Source organism: Tupaia chinensis, unplaced genomic scaffold (assembly GCF_000334495.1).
Source record: "Tupaia chinensis unplaced genomic scaffold, TupChi_1.0 Scaffold143574_1, whole genome shotgun sequence".
Lineage (NCBI taxonomy): Eukaryota > Metazoa > Chordata > Mammalia > Scandentia > Tupaiidae > Tupaia > Tupaia belangeri.
The window spans coordinates 1004977-1024569 of record NW_006203419.1 but is presented as its reverse complement, the minus strand read 5'-3'; the positions used below and the strand labels follow the sequence as shown (position 1 = coordinate 1024569).

The 19593-nt window shown below is 38.0% G+C and overlaps 1 pseudogene; it reads left to right on the top strand.

Annotated features, from left to right (window-relative positions):
- Positions 1–1351: 1351 nt before the first annotated feature.
- Positions 1352–1836, top strand: LOC102482350 (uncharacterized protein C16orf52 homolog B-like; annotated as a pseudogene).
- Positions 1837–19593: the final 17757 nt, after the last annotated feature.

Genomic DNA, 19593 nt, shown 5'->3' with positions numbered 1-19593 from the left:
TCCTGCTGAGTTAAACACAGTCCAGTGTGTACCCTACGAAAGAGTCCATGAGACAGGCATGGGGGAGGGTGGGTAGTTTAATTCTTTCACAATGCCTGTGGAGAGTCTGGCAGCGATGAAAGCCTAGAAAACTCATGAAAGGGCCTTTCATTACCAGGCGAATGTGTAGCACAAAAGCAAAGTCAGATGACCTACTTAAAGCTTTGCTTTTACTGATGAGAATTAATTCTCATTCCAGATTAGTCTCTTTCTAGAAAAAGAAAATCTTACATAAGAGTTGGGAAATTAAGATACAGGAAGTATGACTCTAATAAGTTCCAATCTTTCCCTTTCAAATATCAGCTCAAATCTTAAGGTCCATGGCCAAAGACAGAAAACACTCTGAGAGGTATGCTCTTGTCTGCCTCCATGCAACAGTGTGTTCTCTGCCTGTTAAGGTTTGAGGAAATTTAAGTTCTATAATCCATGGATCACACCAGAAGTTTGGGCTAGTAACAGTATGAGAGTAAATATTGATAGTTTCTTAATCTCTTTCTGGAATTCATATAAAGCAAATGGATGGTAACCTGACTTGTAAGATAGTAACAGAACAAATTCCTTCAAAGCAGGGAACCACTCTCATTTGCTCATTCATTCAGCTAGGTTTCTTGCCTTGTGCCAGGTTGGGGACACAATGGAGAAAGAAGCTCCTGCCCTCAAGAAGCTCACATCTTGGGCATTTTCTTACCTCCCTTTCTCATGTTACTCAAAACATTTCAGGTCAGTCAATAAAACACTTCTCCTCCAGGAGGTAGATGAACATGGCTTTTCTTCATTTTAATTTATTTATTCTCTTTCCTTTAAATACAAGCATAAGATGGGAAATTCTTCTCTTTCATATGATTAAATAATTATCTAGTCTGTTCTCATTCTGATAAATCAGCAGGTACTTACAGAATGCATATTATGGACATAAAATGTGTAAGCACTTGTGAGGAACAGAAGAAACCTGACAGCCTCCTTTATGTGCTTTCTTCCTTACTTCCTGCCCTGCGTACACGGTTGCCCCTCCTTCCCTCTATTCCATCCATTTCGCTCTAAATGAAAAATTTGATAACTAGTCCAAGATCACAGAACTAGGTCCAAAGCCTAGATTTATTAATACCCAATTCATTAAGTTTTCTGAAGGGGAAAGGGGGGAAAATGTAGTTATAAATCAATCTCCATTCCCCTTCTCTCCCCAGAGGGGCTGAGGGGGCACGAGGAGGCGGTATAGTGACTTTGGGCCCTGGTGGCAGCCATATGGTGGAAGGAGTGAGGCATGAGGCCAAGGCCTGCCCAGGGCCTGGGGGTAGGGGAGCAGAGCAGGAAGATGGATAAATTGACCATCATCTCTCAGGATGTCTCTTTCTGGTCACCGATATCTTTGCCATCAGCATCGCCAACCCAGAATGGATCAACATTGGGGAGTCAGTGGGAACACTTCAAGCAGGCCTTGTCCAACAGTGTCAAACAATCCATGGACAGATCAGACAAGCATCACCCCAGTGATCACCACACTGTTTTTATCAACATGGGAATCATTTAATTGACTGTCACATGTAACCAGTTCGCTGGTGACTTCCCACAGGCAAAGGGAAGCTACAAAATATGCCTGATGGATTGCATTCACTGGAATGATCCTTTTCTGTATGGCTGCCCTAATATTTCCAACAGGATTTTATATCAGTGAAGTCGGAGGTCAACGGATAAATTACTCAACAACAGTGAATGGTTCGTCACATGTACTTTTTGTCTTATCAATTTTCTTTACAATAGTAGGACTTTTATTTTGGCAAAGTTTATTTCCCAGGCTGATGAATGTCTAAATTGCTCAACTCTCTTATTATTATTGTATTTTTATTTTTGGAGAGTGGGAGGACAAAAGCAAGGCATCTGAGCAAGGCTCTCGTAGGAAGATGCTTAGGTGAAAACTGATGCTGACAAGAAAAAAAAATGCCTTGATTTGGTCTCACTATGCACTTTGGATTTTAAAAAGAAAAAAAAAAAAAAAAGGAGAGCCTTTCAATAACCAAATACAGGCAATATTGACTAAATAACCTGAGCATTTTCAGACAATCAGGTCTACACTGTGATAACCATCTAGTGAAGGAGAATGCTTTATATTGAAAAGCATGTGGTCCTTTGTGTCCTTTGTGACCCTTTCTGTTTTTAACATTTAATGATTCATTTGAGACAAGAAAAAAGGTCTCAGTATTTATGAACCATGGTAGACCAAAGGGATGCAAGAGAAGTTCATGGGGGGATGGCTTTAGCTCCTAAGAAATTCATGTTCACAACTTCCTTGTAATGGTATCTAAAGCCAGACAAGGACATGACAGAAGAATAAAACTTTAGGCCCATAACCCTGATTATACAGATGCTAAAATTCCCAACAAGATATTAGTAAATTGTATTCTACGACATAGTAAAAAAAATGTATACCATGACAAAGTAGGCTTTATTCCAGGGATGCAAGGATGGTTCAACATATGCAAAATCATAAATGTAATAAATAATATTAACAAAAGAAAAGATAAAAAACACATGATTATATCAATTGATGCAGAAAAAGCATTCAATAAAATACAACATTCCTTCATCTCTTCATTATTAAGACTTTCAGCAAAATCGGCATAGAAGGGACATTCCTCAACACAGTAAAAGCCATTGATAATAAACTCATAGCGGAGCTGGCTGGTGGCATGGTGATTATGGGCACTGGACTCCCACATGGTGGACCATGGTTTGAGACCCAGACCTGGTGGATTGCTTTCTCACTTTTCATCTCTCTCTCTCTCTGTCCTCCTCTGGTTAAAATAAATAGATAAATAAATAAATGAAGTTAAATAAAATAATCATTTAAAAAAACATAGCTAACATCATACTGAAAGGGGAAATAAAACTGGAACAAGACAAGGCTATCCACTTTCTTCATTCTTTTTTTTTTTTTTTTGGAGAGGTTTTTACTATAGGGCGCATGCGCTCGCCAGAAAGACAGAGAGAGACAGAGAGACAGAAAAATGAGAAATCACCCCCCAGGGGAGATGGCCAAGCAGCAATCCCTTCTCCACCATTCTCCTCTCCAGATCTTGGGCACGCACGCCCGGCGTGAATTTAAGCCACCAGGTCCAGTACTCGAACCATGGTTGATTACATGGGAGTTCAGCGACATAGCCTTACACTAACTGCTGGTCCCTCTCCACTCTTTTGTTAACATAGCACTGGAAGTTCTAGTCAATGCAATTAGACAAGAAATCAAATAAAAGGCATCCAAATAGGAAAAGAAGAAGTGAAATTATCTCTACCTGCAAATGATATGATGTGGTACAAAGAAAATCCAAAAGAATCCACAAATAAACTCCTGGAAGTGATAAATGAATATAGTAAAAGGGTAGGATACAAAGTCAACATACAAAAATCTGTAGCATTTTTATACAACAATAGTGGACAAACTGAGATAGTACTGAAGAAATCCCATTTACCATAGTCATAAAACTGATAAGATAACTAGCAATAAACCTTACCAAAGATGTCAGAGAGGTCTAAAAGGAAAACTATGAAACACTAAAAAAGAAACTTAAAATGATTAAAAAATGTGGAAAAACATTCCATGTTCCTGGATTGGAAAAATTAATATAATCAAGATATTAATCCTACTCAAATTAATCTATAAATTTAATGCAATCCTAATCAAACTACCAGAGACATTCCTCATAGAAATAGAAAAAACAGGGGCCAGCAGTTGGCGTGGTGGTTAAGGGTACTGGACTCCCACATGGCTGACCATGGTTCAAGTCCTAGACCTGGAGGCTTGCTTTCTCACCACCCTCTCCCCTGTCACTCTGTCTCTCTCTTATCAAAATAAAATAAAATAAAATAATAAATAAATAAAGTTAAATAAAATAATTCTAAAAATTAAAAATTAAAAAAATAGAAAAAAACAATCATAAAATTTGTCTGGAAGCATAAAAGGCCCTATATCACCAAAGCAATACTGTGCAATAAAGTCTTAATCACTCCTAATAAAGTAGGAGGCATCTCACTTCCCAACCTCCAAACATATTGCAAAGCTGTGATAAATAAAGCAGCATGGTATTGGCACAAAACCAAACCCCCAAATAAACCCCCAATCATACAGTCAACTGATCCTTGACAAAGGGCACAAGACAATCCAGAGGGAAAAGAAAATCTCTTTAGCAAATGGTGCTGGGAGAACTGGATATCCACCTGCAGAAGAACAAAACTGGATCCTAATCTCTTACCACTAACAAAAACTAACTCGAAAGGAATTGAGGACCTAAACATAAACCTTCAAACTATAAAAAAATACTGGTGGAAAACACAGGAAAAACTCTTGGAGACCTTGGAGCAGGCAAAGACTTCTTAAAGAAGACCCACAAAGCACAGGCAATAGTCCCCAAAATAGACAAATAGATCAAATATTAGTCTGAGAAGCCTCTGTGCAGCAAAAGAAACAAGAGGTAGAATGAGAAGACAGCCCTTGGAGTGGGAGAATGTATTTATAAACTATACCTCAGATAAGGGACTGATAACCAGAATACACAGGGAACTCAAGCAGCTTACTCACAGAAAGATGATCAATCCAATGAAAAGTTGGGAAAATGAACTGAACAGGCAATTCTCCAAAGAAGACATACGAACAGCCCAAAAGCATACAAAAACATGCTTGACTTCTCTTATCATAAGGGAAAAGCGAATCAAAACCACAATGAGATATCACTTAGCCCAAATCAGAATGGCTAAAATTTAAAAAATAAATAATGATAAGTGCTGACGAGACTGTGGTGAAAAGGGAACTCTTCTACACTGTCAGTGGGAATGCAAATTAGTACAACCACTTTGGAAAATGATATGGAGATTCCTCAGAGACCTACAAATAGAACTGCCATACAACCCAGTAATTCCACCCTTAGGTATTTACCCAGTGGACAGAAAAACCTTCAGTCAGAAAAACACTTGCAAGTCTATTACAGCATTATTTACAATTGCTAGGACATGGAATCAACCCAAATGTCCAAAAATAGATGACTGGATTGAAAAAATGTGGCATATGTGTATTCTATGGAATACTACTCAGTCATTAAAAAAAAATAATTACCTGACATTTGATACAAAGCAGATGAATATGGAAGACTTACTGCTAAGCAAAGCAAGCCAAACTATGAAAGTAAGCCAAACTATACCCTCACTTAAGTCAAACTGATATTGTCCCTACACAATATATACTGATTGTCTGTGATCTACAGTAGAAACTGAAAGTTTGGAAGGTACAGTAGCAGGAAGAGCATGGTAGATAGTAGAAGATAGTAAGGATAGGAGTAATACGGGGGTGAGTAGTAGAAGAAGGGAGGGGGACAGGGAAAGAAAAAAAGTATGTTTAATTGACAAAAAAATTAAAAGCTATTTGCTGATGATAATGTATATAGCAATGTCTTTGTCTTAATTGATATGCAAGGTATTCATCCTAAAAAAAGCAATGTTGTACACTATAAAGATACATGTGATTAAATGTAAGTTAAAATTTAAACCACACATATATATATATATAAGATAATGGACTGAAGTTCACCGTCCCAATAAGGACTACAGTCCTGCTTAAAAGTATCTCAAATCCTGAAAGTAGATTATAACGATTCAAGACTCCTAGATTATAACAATTCAAGACTCCTAGGCAAGGTCAGAGACAGATGTAAATCTCTCTGGAAAAAAAAAATCATCCTAAGTCTTAAATTGTCTTTATTATTTTCAAAATATAGTGTCTAGTCCATGAGACAGTATAGGATTTGTGGCAAACAGGTAAGAACAGTTCTATGGTATTACAAATTTCAGCCAAGAATCAGTGCTTAAGAAAAATGTAATGGCACATTTAAAATGAGGACAAAATAGAAATGCTCCAACTGGGCCAGCCCATGGCATAGTGATTTTGGCAGCTGGATCCCATATGGTCAACCCTGCAGTCTGAATCTTGGACTGAGTGGTTTGAGAAACACACAGGGCATACATGCATTCATTCTCAAAATCCCAAAAGGAAAGTGGAGGAGAAAGGGATTGTGGCATGATCATTCCCCATAGGGGATAATTTCTCACTTGCCTTCTCTTTCTCTGTCTCTCCCTGGTAAGTGCACTCACTCTATGGCACAATTTAAGAAGAAAGAAAGAAATGCTAAAACTGAGAAAATAACTGGAATAAAGATATCAACAGATGGATTTAAGAAGAGATAAAATAAAGCTGAAGAGAGAATTCGTGAATTGGAAGATAGGTCAAAACGAAGTATCTAAAGTGAAGCAGAGGCAAAATTTAAAATGAAAAAATAAGCAGTATAGTGGATACAGTGAGCTGATCTAACCTATATCTAATCTGAGTCCTAGATAAAAAGGATGAAAGAAACAGGACAGTAGGGACCAGCAGTTAGCGTAATGGCTATGTCGCTTGACTCCCACGTAGTCGACCGCGATTCAAGTCCTGGACCCAGTGGCTTAAACTCGCACCGGGTGCGTGTGCGTGCATGCCCAAGAACCCAAGAGAAGAATGGAAGAGAAGGGATTGCGGCACGGCCATCCCCCTTGGGGGGGGTGATTTCTCGCTTTCTATCTCTCTGTCTCTCTCTGTCTTTCTGGCGAGCGCACACGCCCTATAGCAAAAACCTCTCCAAAAAAAGAAAAAAGAAACAGGACAGTAGAAATATTTGAAAAGACAAAGACTGAAAATTTTTTCCAACTGACAAATGACAGATTTAAGAACTTCTATGAATCTCCAAATAAATAAAAGAAAAAGGAAATACATATCTAAATATACCACAGTAAGACTTCTAAAAACCGAAGAGCTATTTAAAATTTTTTCTTTTAATCAAAAGGAAATAAAAGACAACATGGTAGATCGTTGGCAAAGATGGCTTCAAAACCTTCTTTCTCACCTTTACAGTGAAACACTGACAGTCCTTCTATCAAGAGGTGAAGTTTACTTCTCCATCTGTTTAACTCAAACTGTCCTTGTGACTTGCTTGAACCAATAAAATATAGCAGAAGTGTTAATATGATTTATAAAGTGATACCTCTAGAGATCTTTCAGCTGTCATTTTGCTGAGAAACCTACTGTCATAATGAGAAGTCTTGGCTTAGCTCCTCACACGGAGAGGCCCAGCCAACAGCTGATGCCAACTGCCAGACATGTGCTTGAGATAAACCTCAATCTTGGATGAACCACTAGCTGACTACAGCTGCATGATTAACTCTAGTCAAGATTAGGAAAGGAACCAAACAGCTAAACCAGCACAGATTGCCAATTCATAGCTTGTGAGCCAATTAGATGGTAGTTGCTTTAAATTACCAAATTTGAGAATGTTTTCTTATGTAGAAATAGAAAATGGATACGGAAATATTTTCTTCAAACAAAAACAATTAGACAAAGAGCTAATTATACTAAGTACCGTTAACTCTACATCATAGTATAATTTTTAATCTTTTGTAGAGAGAGATTTTTGCTATAGGGAGCATGCACTTGCCAGAGACAAAGAGACAGAAAGTGAAAAATCATCCCCCAGGGAGCATGGCCACACAGAAATCCCTCCTCCATTCTTCTCTCTGGATCTTGGGCACGCATGTACACACAACCTGCATGAGTTTTAGGTCATCGGGTCTGGAATTCAAACTGTGGTCGACTATGTGAAAGTCCAGCGACGTAACCATTACACCATCTGCTGGTCCCTACATCATAGTATTTGAGTTGCAGGATATCAGGGATAAGAGTAAACATTATCCAAAGACTGCATCCTCTTCTAGAGAAAGTGATATTGTGTTCTTGGTTGTATATAGGACAGTTTTATAATGTTAGGAAGAAGTATGGCCTTGTTATTGTCCTTATTTGGAGAGTAAGTACAGTTAAGGAGATGTATACTGGGTGCCAAGCTAGCAAGAGGTGGACTTATGAAGGTTAATTTTATGTGTCAATTTGGCTAAACCATAGTTCTAGATATTTGGCTAAACTTCATTCGGCATGTTTCTATAAGTATTTTAAAATGAGATTTACATCTAAATCAGTGGACTTTGAATAAAGGAAATTGCCCTCCATAATGTGGGTGGGTTTCATCCAGTCAGTTAAAGGTTTAAGAGAAGAAAACACTGACCTTTCCCAAGCAAGGTAGAATTCTCCATTGGCTGCCTTTGGACCTGAACTGCCACTCCTTCCTCAGTCTCCTACCTACCAGCTTCCTACACTGCAAGTCAGTTCCTTAAACTAAATTCCCCCAACACACATGTACAATATATATATACTTAAGATAATTAATACATATTACTAATATTTAATGGAACTAGTGTATAATAAATATAAAATGTATGTCATAGCTTTTCCTGTTAGGCAAGCATTGTGGAAACTAATTTTCTCGTTCTCAACATGAAAACAGGTGGACTGCCAAAATGATCGATGTACCTAAAATTCAAAGGAATTTCTGTAAGGAGTATGGCAAGCATCAGTCTCACAAAGTGACACAGTATAAGAAGGGCAAAGGTTCCCTGTATGCCCAGGGAAGGAGACACTACAGCCAGAAACAGAATGGCAATGGTGGGCAGACAAAGACAATTTTCCAAAAGAAGGCTAAAACCACAAAGATTGTCCTAAGGCTTGAGTGTGTTGACCTTAACTGCAGATCCAAGAGGATGGTGGCCATTAAAAGATGAAAACATTTTCAACTGGGGGGATATGAAGAGAAGGGCCAGGAGATCCAGTTCTAAACTTGGGGATTGTTTTGTTAATTTTGAGCAGAAAATATTGAAGATACAGAAAATTTACCTATAGAAAAATAAATAATGGTATTCTTAATTTAAAAAAATACATGTATATAATAAAAACATTCTCAGGCTAGCCAGTGGCCTGGTAGTTAAGATGGCTAGATTCCAGATGGACAACTACATGGTTCGAGTCCTGGACCTGGCAGCTTGAGAAACGTGCTGGGTGTGTGTGCATGCACGCTCAAAATCCCAAGAGGAGAATGAAGAAGGGATTATGGCATGGTCATCCCCGCTGAAGAATGATTTATTTCTCTCTGTCTTTCCAGTGAGTGCAAGCACCCTACAGTAAAACTTAAAAACAAACAAACAAACAAAAAACCCCTTCAGATTTGGTAGTTTAAAGCAAATCCTATGGGTTCTGTTTCTCTGTAGACCTCTGACTAACTAATACAGACAGAAGACATAAGACAATGGAATGAATATCTTCAAATAGAGGGGTAAAAAGTCAATTCTGTACCTAGTAAGAATATCTTCCCAGAACCTAAAGGTAAAATATAAAAACCTCCAAGCCAAGAAAACTCAAGAGAATTCATTATTGCAAAACTATTCTAAGAAATTACTAAAGGTGTTCTTCAAGTTAAAGGAAAATAATCCCAAAAAGATTCAGAAAGGAATAAAGAAGAAATGGTAATATATGGAGAGATCTGAATAACTATAAACCATATAAAATCTTAATAATTATATCTTATGGCTTTATGGGCCAGAATATGGCATAGAGGTTAAGGTGGCTGGATCTCATATAGCTGACAGCACAGTTCAAGTCCTGGACCTGGTGGTTTGAAATACATGCTGGGCGCATGTGCATGCATGACCAAAAATCCCAAGACAATGAAGAAGAAGGGACTGTGGCGTGGTTTTCCCCCTCTTTCTCTCTCTCTCTCCCTGTCTTTGTTGAGTACGTATGCCCTTTAGCAAAAATTAAAAATAATAATATCTTCCAGATTTTTAAACATGTAGGACTAAAAAATACAATAAAAATAGACATATACAGGAATGGGATAAAACAAATTTAAAATGTTCCAATATCTTTGTATTGTCTAAGAAAAACTAAAGTACTAAAATAACAATCACATTAAAGTGATAAATCTAGACTATGTATTATAATCTCTAGAGTAACCACTAAAAAAGTTTATAATTTATTTTTTCTTAAAAAATTATTTTATTTGGGGTCAGCAGGTGGCATGGTGGTTAAGGTGTTGGAATTCCCACATGGCTGACCATGGTTCGAGTCCCAGACCTGGTGGCTTGCTTTCTCACTCTCCCTCTCTTTCTCTCTCTGTCTTTGGGAAAATTCATGTGAAAAATAATAATAACAATAATAAATAATTCTTAAAAAATATTTTATTTAACTCTATTTATTTATTTATTTCAATTTGATCAGAGAGAGACAGAGCGAAAGAGAAAGGAAAAGTGAGACAACAACCCACCAGGTATGGGACTCGAACCATGGTCAGCCATATGGGAGTCCTTAACCACCATGCTACCTGCAGCCCCTAGAGTCTATAATTTCTAAGATAAGCAGGGAAGAAACTGGAATAGATTTTTTAAAAAGTCAATCCCAAAAACAAGAAAACAGAGAAAAAGGAACATAAGCAGACAAAGCAAATAGAAAGCAAGAAGATAGATTTAAACTCAACTATATTATCACTGAATAAACTAAAAGCTCCAATTAAATATGAAAATTATAAGACTTAATAACAAAAGCCCTTACCATGTGCTATCTATAATAAACATTTTAAAATACAGGCTATAGAAAACTTAAAAACAAAAGAAGGGAATAAACATGAACATACTAAACATGAACATACTAGTATAGTCCTGATATTCAAAATTTGACCATACACACAAAAAAGGGAAACATTACAACTTGAGTATCTTAAAACTCCTAGCAAAGAGAACATCATATTATGTTATTATTTATACTAGAACATGATCAAGTAAGTTTTATTTTAGGAATTTAACCATGGTCCATTATTAGGAAATGATAAAAATTCTTCACAAAAATAACCCAAAGCATAAAAGCCATGCAATTACCCTGATGAATGCTAGAAAAGCTGTATGTAAAACTTCTGATTAAAAAAAAAAAACAAAACATATTTATTGGGGGGAACAATCTATTTACTGAGCATTTATTACGTGGTAGGCCCTGTTCCTGGTACTAGAAATGAAAGAGTGAACAACATCTAACTGAATCCCAGCCTTCATAAATCTTATATGCTAGTAGTTAAAACTGACATTAAACAAATCACCTCACAGAAAAACATGACAAGTGATAAGAGAGAAAATTATAGGACTCTAAGAGCCTACATAAGAAAAAAATTTGACCTAGTCAAGGCTTCACTGAGGCACTGATTTCTCAGCTGAGATGTGAAGGATAAAAAGAAGTTAGGGATGAGAGTAGGACAGGGATCTCCATTCTAGCTGGTAGCCTCAGAGAGGACAGAAGCGGGGCCTCAAAGAAGCCATTGTGTCTGGAACACAAGGAGCAAGGAGGAGCATGGTGCCAGAGGAGGTTGGAGGTGAATGCAGGGCAGGACCATATAAGGGGATTTCTTTGTCCTAAGAGCAATAAGAAGCCTTTGAAGGACTGAAGTAGGAGGATGCCCTATCTGCCCTACATTTTGGAATGAATGCTCTAGCTGGGTATAGAGGGCAGAATACTGGATACAGGCAGTCCTGTCAGAAAGCTGAATTACTGGTGAGGATGCAACAGCTACTCAGGAGGTAAACTGCCTAGGACTTGATCATGGATTCGCTCTTGGGGTGAGAAACAGCGAGGTGTCCAATGCTACTCCTCCTGGGTTTCTAGCTTACTCAGCAGGTGTCATTCAGTGAGTCAGGAAACTGAGGGAAAGAATCAGGTTTGTGAGGTAAATTCGAAATCCTTAGAAACTTTAGCGAAAGAATCACTCAGCTGAGAAAATCATCTTGAAATAATGGCCAAAAACACACTGACAAGCCAACACTGAAATCAGTACCACTAGAACAGGACAGGAAAAACATGTTAGTGATCACCACAATGATTTACTTATCTTCTAGAAGAGGGGCTGGCACGCAGCCTCTGTTGCAATGACTTGAGGCTGCCGCTGTGACAAGAAAGCAGCCCCAGACAATATGTAAACAAACGAGCCTGGCTGTGTTCCAAATGAACCTTACTTATGAACACTGAAATTCAAATTCATATCATTTGTATTCCATATACTATATTACACTTCTTTGGAGTTTTTTCCCCAACCATTTAAAAATATGAAAGCCATTCTGTATTTGTCTGCCATACCAAAGTAGGCAATAAGCTGGATGTGGGAGACAAGCCAGAGTTAATCAACCTCTGCCCTGGAAGTTTTAGCTAATGGGATAAAAAACCAAAATGTGATATAGTTCCTGAGGAAAACCCCCCAAAACTGTAATTTGTAGATCAAAGACTATGTACCTGGGAAGGGGGTTGGGAGGGAAAGTACATAATAAAATACTAATCAGGACCAGCAGTTAGCCTAATGGCTATGTCGCTGAACTCCCACATCAACCACGGTTGGAGTCCCGGATCCAGTGGCTTAAACTCACGCTGGGTGCGTGTGCATGTGTGCCCAAGATCCCGAGAGGAGAATGGAGGAGAAGGGATTGCAGCGTGGCCATTCCCCCTGGGGTGATTTCTCGCTTTCTGTCTCTCTGTCTCTGTCTTTCTGGTGAGCGCACACGCCCTATAGCAAAAATCTCTCAAAAACAGAAAAACACTAATGGAACTAAATGTAATGCTCATAATTTAAAACCATAATGAGGATTTACAGCTTGGGACAAGATGGAGCAAGCGTACTCCACTCTATTCCTCCCAATAATTACAATGGAAAACTATGGACACAATTTATGAAGCCAATGACAGGAGAATCCAAGTGGAAGAAAAGAGGTTGACTGGCTAGGAACCGTGGGGCAGGAGGACCAACCCAGCAGGGAGTTTCCTAGTTTTTGTTTAGTTTGCCTGAGCTTCGGAGAAACCCACAACCCAAAGGAGCACAGACAAGAAAGTGCCAAGGAAAGCCTGCTCTCTCTGGACAAAGGACTGAGCAAGGGGCAACTCAGCAGGACAGAAACATTTTAACTAGGTCTATCCTACTCCAAGCAAACTAAAAAGGTGGTGCCCCTTCTTCTCATTAGGCACTGTGGCTCAGAAATTGTGGAGAGCACTGTCTTCCAACCCAGCTCAGCAATTATGAATGACACCTTTATCCCTCTCCATGTTCCAGCTGTGGGGAATGTGGGTACAGACGCTTTCCATTTCCATCCTGGAATGATAAGTCCTAACTACAAGGCTGGGGAAAGTGGAGCTGGAGAAATGGATTCTCTAAATCTGTATACTGTCCTGGATATGCCTCAGGGCAACCGGTGTATAAAAATTACCAGAAACAACACAGCAAAACGTACGAGAACTGAACACTGGTCTGGAATAACACTTGTTTCAGATTGCCTCTGGGTAGTATATGGTAGAATAGCACAGCAAAACTTTTTTTTTTTTTTTTGAGGTTTTCGCTATAGGGCGCGTGCGCTCGCCAGAAAGACAGAGAGAGACAGAGAGACAGAAAGTGAGAAATCACCCGCCAGGGGGGATGGCCACGCCCCAATCCCTTCTCCTCCATTCTCTTCTTGGGATCTTGGGCACGCACGCTCACGTTCCCGGCGTGAGTTTAAGCCACCAGGTCTGGGACTAGAACGGTGGTCAACTACATGGGAGTCCAGCGACATAGCCATTACACCAACTGCTGGTCCCAGCACAGCAAAACTTTGAAAACTAAACTGACTTTTGAACCACAGACAACAAAAGTGGGCCAGAGTGTGTTTTTTAAACATAAACAGGTTGCCTGACTGCTTAATATAAAAATTTAAATAGAACCAGAATCTCACAGCGTAATATTCAAAATGCTAGAATGTAATCCAAAATTATGCACATACCAGGAACCACGAAATCTCAATTGGAATGGAAAGAAGCAATCAATAGGTGACAACATCAAGACAATAAAGATACTGGAATTACTTGAAAAGAATTTTAAAATAACTAGAAATGCTCTAAGAAGACAAAACATAAGGAGTTATCAAATGGGAATTTTAGAACTGGAAATGTAATTGCTGAAATTAAAAAACTCCCTGAATAAGCTCAATGGTAGACTAGTAATGACAGAGTAAACAAGTAGTAAACTTAAAAAAAGATGAGTAAAAATTATCCTATCTGCAAAACAGTGAAAATAGATAAAAAGAAATGAACAGAGTCTTAAGATCCAATGAGACAATAACAAAAATCTAACATTCATGCTACAAGAATCCCAAGAATAAGAGGAAAAAGAAATCAGAAATCAAATGTAAAGATAGATTTCTCTCATCAGGAACCATGAAAGTCATAAGGAAGTACATAGCACTTTTCACATGCTAAAAGAAAAAAGCAATCAAGGTCAGCAGTAGCATAGTGGTTAAGGCTCTGGACTCCCACACAACCAACCACGGTTTAAGTTCCAGACCTGGCAGCTTGAAAATCACTGCAGGGCATGTGTGTGCAAGAGGAGAATGCAGGAGCGTGGCCATTCTCTCTGGGGGGTGATTTCTCACTTTCCCTCTTACTGTATGTCTCTGGCAAGCACAGGCATTCTATGGCAAAAACCTTAAAAAAAAAAAAAAGAAAGAAAAGAAACAGAAAAAAAAAACAAAATGATCAACTCAAAATTCTATGTAGAGTAAAAATCTTTTTTAGAAATAAAAGTGAAATATAGATATTAGCAGGTGAAGGAAACTAAGAATGTGTCACCAGCAGACCAACTCTAAAAGAATAGCTAAAGGAATTCCATCAGAAAGGAAGTGAATAATAACAAGAAAACCTCAAACATTAGGAATAGAGGGAAAAAAGAAGAAACAGCAAGGGAGAGGGTATATATGTGAGTGTTTACACATGCACAAACACATATGTATATCTTATGAATATATTAGTATATGTATGCATAGATACATGTGCATACACGAATAAGACGATTCTTTAAAAATTTATGTCTGATGATTGAAAGTAAAAATTCTAACACTGCCTGATATGGTTCTCAATGTATGAGGAGTTAATGTTTAAGACAACCTAATAATAAAGGGCTAAGATAAAAGAAGGTAAACAATGGTAAGGTTTCTAGACTACATTTTAAGGGGTAAAAAGTTGACTTTCCTGGGCTATAACTATGTACACAATCTTTAGAGCAATTATAATGTATAAAGAGATATCCACAAGAGACCAGCAGTTAGAGTAATGGCTATGTCACTGGACTCCCAGGTAGTCGGCTACGGTTCAAGTCCTGGACCCGGCGGCTTATACTAATACTAGGCGCATGTGCGTGCGTGCCCAAGATTCCGAGAGGAGAATGGAGGAGAAGGGATTGCAGCGTGGCCATCCCCCCTGGGGGGTGATTTCTCGCTTTCTGTCTCTGTCTCTCTCTGTCTTTCTGGTGAGCGCATGAGTCCTATAGCAAAAACGTCTCCAAAAAAAAAAAAAAAGAGATATCCTCAATAACACTACAGATAAGCCAAAACAGAATACTTTAACAATATTTGGGCCAGCAGGTGGTATAGTAGTTGAAGGCCCTGAACTCCCATATGGCCAACCGAGGTTCAAGTCACAGACCTGGCAGCTTGCTTTCTCACTTTCCGTTTTTCTCTCTCTTTCGCTCTGTCCCTCTCTAGTCAAATTAAAATAAGTAAATAAGTAGTTAAAATAATTTTTTAAAAATTTAATAACTCATAGCAAAATAAAACAGGGAAAAACAGAAGAACAAAAATATAAGAGGGAGGAGACAATAATGATAAAATGGCAAATTAAGTACAAAGTAACAATAATTACATTAAATATAAATGTCCTAAATACACAAACTAAAAGAGTGGAACTAGTTTTCAAAATTGACCCAACTATATCCTGTTATAACAGATTTAATTCAAATATAATACAATAATAAAAGTAACTTAAAAACAGGAAAGGGACCAGCAGTTAGTGTAATGGCTATGTCGCTGGACTCCCTTGTAGTCGACCGTGGTTCGCATCCCAGACCTGGTGGCTTAAAACTCATGCCAGGCACGTGTGCGTGCATGCCCAAGATCCTGAGAGGAAAATGGAGGAGAAGGGATTGTGGCGTGGCCATCCTCCATGGGGAGGGGGTGATTTCTCGCTTTCTATTTCTCTGTCTCTCTCAGTCTGTCTGGCAAGTGCACGTGAAAAAATCTCTAAAAAAAAAAAAAACAAAAAAAACAAAAAAAAAAAAAACAGGGAAAAGTTCATGAGAAAAGGAGGGATGTTGCGGTGCTGCCATCTTCTGCTTTCGGGCTCTGTGTCTTGCAGAGCTTCCAGCAGCTCCATGCTGGGACAGAACATCCAGAGGTTCACCACCTCCATGGTCCTTAAGCCACTATGAGGAGGACCTGGGAAAGAATCCACCATTTTCAGTGGAAAGCATGTAATAATAACTTGTTATGATGACTTTGTACTTTGGATCTGGATTTGCTGTACCTTTCTTTATAGTAAGACACTAACTACTTAGAAATAAGGATGTTTTCATTCATCCATTGAATAGATATGAAGAACATTTTAAAAAGTGTAGTCACAATCTCTAAAAAATGGATCAAACTCTTTTTTTTTTTTTTTTTGGGGGGGTTTTTGCTTAAGGGGGCGGGCGCTCGACAGAGAGACAGAGAGACAGAAAGCGAGAAGTCACACCCCCAGGGGATAGCCATGCCGCAATCCCTTCTCCTCCATTCTCCTCTCAGGATCTTGGGTACATGTGCACATGCGCCTGGCGTGAGTTTTAAGTCACAGGGTCTGGGACTCGAACCGCGGTCAGCTACGTGGGAGTCCAGCGACATAGCCATTACGCTAACTACTGGTCCCAAAAAATGGATCAAACTCTTAAACTCATAGCATACTAGATACGTTTGTATATAAACTTATGACATGAAAAAAATAAATGGACACAGTGTTTCTAGTGGATGGGAGGGACCATGAATAGGTGGAGAATGGAGGGAAAACTATTCTGTGTGATACTGGAATAGTAGATACATATCATTAAACATATGATTCTCTTTTTAGTGTCTGACTTCTTTTACTTATCATCTTTTTCACCATTTTGTCCAGTTTCATTTTTTAAAAGAATTATTTTATTTAACTTTATTTATTTAAATTTGACGAGAGAGGGACAGAGAGAGAAAGTGAGAAAACAAGCCGCCAAGACTGGAACTTGAATCATGGTTGGCCATGTGGGTGTCCAGCACCCTTCTCCACCACACCACCTGCTAGCCCTCCAATTTCAATTTTTTGAGGAACCTCCACACTGTCTTCCATATTGAATGTACTGATTTATATCCCACTCAGTTATACTTTTTGATAAAAGTCCTTCATTAAATTTGTATTTTGCTAACATTTTCTCAAGTCTGTGTCTTATTTTATCATCCCCTTCCCATGGGGTCTTCTATATAACTTATTTTTAAATAATGATTTTTAATAATAATAAGTTAACATTAATTTCCTCTTTTATGGATCTTGCTTTGGTGTCATGCTGTATAACTTTTTTTCTCTCTTTTTTTTTTTTAAGGTTTTTGCCATAGGGAGTGTGTACTCGCCAGAGAGACAGAGACTGTGGAGGGAAAGTGAGAAATCACCCTCCAGGGAGATGGCCACACCACAATCCCCTCTCTTCCATTCTCCTCTTGGGATTTTGAGCATGCACATGCCCAGTGTGATTTTCAAGTCACTGGGTCCAGAACCTGAACTGTAGTCAAGCATGTGAGAGTCCAGTGCCTTAACTACCACACCAACTGCTGGCCCTACGTTAGAACTCTTTGCTTAACTCTAGGTAACGAATATATTTTTCCCTCTTATTTTTCTAATAAATATAGCTTTACATTTTGTTTAAAAATATAAACTATACATTTCACATTTAGAGCCAGCCAGGGTTTTTGTTTTTGTTTTTTTTTTTAACTTAAGAGTTTCTCTGCAGACACTCATGTCTACATAAATCAGGAGTTTAACTTCTTCCTTTCCAATCTGTGAAAACTTTCGTTTTCTTTTCTTGCCTTACTATACTGATCAGGAATTCTGGTATTATACTGAATAGAAGTGGTAAGAATGAACATCCTGACCATGTTCATAATTTTAGGAATAAATTATTCACAATTTAAATTTTTGTTTTTGTAGATGTCTTTAACTGAATAAAGGCAGATTTCTTCCATTCCCTTATTTTGCTGAGCGTTTGTATGTCTGAACATGAGAATATTCAGTGTAAAATTCATTTTCTATATCAAATGATGTGATTGTGTGCATTGTTTTCTTTAAACTGTTGATTCATCCTGATTGATTTGTTTTTAATAAAACAAATCAGTCTTCCATTTTGGGGATTAACCCCACTTGGTCATGGCATATTATTCTTTTTATATATCCATTTGTTCGATCTGATATTTGGCTGAGGATTTTTGTGTCTATGTTCATGAGGGAAATGAGTCTGTATTTTTCTTTTTTTTAAATTGGTTTTGTTATTGGGATAATGCTAATTTAAAAAAATAAATTCAAGCTGGAAAAGGTGTTCCTTCCTCTTCTACTTTTTGGAAGAGATTGTGTACAACTGGCATTATTTTTTTCTTTGAATGTTTGGTAGCATTTGCCAGTGAAGTCATCTAGACCTGATGTTTTATTTGTCAGGAGTTAAACATTTCTTTTAAATATTATAAGTTTTAGTAGTTACAATTTTCAAGAAATACATTTTGTCTACATTGTTAAGTTGCAGCATGTAGAGTGGGTCATAGTATTTCCTTCTCTTTTTATTGTCTGTGATATCTATGGTAAAATACCTTTTTTTAAAGTTGTAAAAGTTTATTTTATGAGCCAGGATATGATCTACCTTGGTGAATGTTCCATGAGCACTTGAAAAGAATGTATAATTTGCTTACTATTATATGAAATGTCCTATAAATATCAATAAGATTTTCTTGCTTCATGGTGTCGTTCAGTTCTTCGGTATTCTTTTTTTTTTTTTTGAGAGGATTTTATTGCAATAGGGTGCGTGCGCTCGCCAGACAGACAGAAAGAGACAGAGAGATAGAAAGCGAGAAATCACCTCCCAGGGGGGATGGCCACACCGCAATCCCTTCTTCATTCTCCTCTCGGGATCTTGGGCACACATGCACATGCGCCCAGCGTGAGTTTTAAGCCACCGGGTCCAGGATGCAAACCGCAGTCGACTATATGAGAGTCCAGCGACATACGCTAACTGCTGATCCCAGTTCTTCAGTATTCTTTCTGTCCAGTGGTTTTATCAATTACTGAGAGGGTTGCTGAACTCATAACTTTACAATGCTATCTATCATTTCAATTCTGGCAGTACTTAATTCATATATTTTGAAACTTTCTCCTTTTGTGCATACACATTAAGAATTTTTATGTCTTCTTGGTAAACTGACCCTTTCATCATGATGTATTACCCTCTTTTATCACGGATAATTTTCCTTGCTCTGAAGAATACTTTTTCTGATATTAACATAGCCATTCAGCTCAGCTTTCTTTTGATTAGTGTTTGCATGCTACATCATTACTTACCACATGACCTAGCAATGATATTTCTGAGCATTTCATACTAGTATATATGTAAATACACAGCAGTATACACATAATTAAATACACACATACAAAATGTAAAAACTGGTAAAAATCCAAATATCTATTCTTAGCTAATATTATTATACCAATGTCAATTTCCTGGTTTTGAAAATGTA